Consider the following 457-nt stretch of genomic DNA (forward strand, 5'->3'; position numbering starts at 1 on the left):
CATCTCATTTTATGCAAACAACGCCCTGAACCTGATTCATGTTTATTACTGGAAAAATAAAAACTAAAAATTGCCTCCCTTTCTGCCTATAGGAATGAGTATGGAACAAGTAAGTGCCACACTCTTAAGTTAAGCTTATGAATTTGTGCATGTCTGCATTATTTTTGACAGCAATAATGAAGCGGTTGGGGCAGATGCCTTAACTTCTCAATTTAACTTAGAGTCCCGGGCTTGTCTCAGAATTCACCAGTCAGCTGAAGAAAGACCCACCTTTATTGCTGGCGAAACTAAAAAATAAAATAAAAATCCATGCTGGTTAGGGAATTCTGGGAGTTTCAAAAATTGCCAAGGTTTGGTAATCTCTGCCACAAAGCGACCAAATAAGCGGAACCTTTAGAGGCAGCTTCCTGTTTCCTCCAGCGGGGGATTGTTTTACGCGGCGTACCGCGCTAAACCG

This window comes from Crotalus tigris, unplaced genomic scaffold, assembly GCF_016545835.1.
Source record: "Crotalus tigris isolate CLP2741 ecotype Arizona unplaced genomic scaffold, ASM1654583v1 scf7180000024461.2689607, whole genome shotgun sequence".
Lineage (NCBI taxonomy): Eukaryota > Metazoa > Chordata > Lepidosauria > Squamata > Viperidae > Crotalus > Crotalus tigris.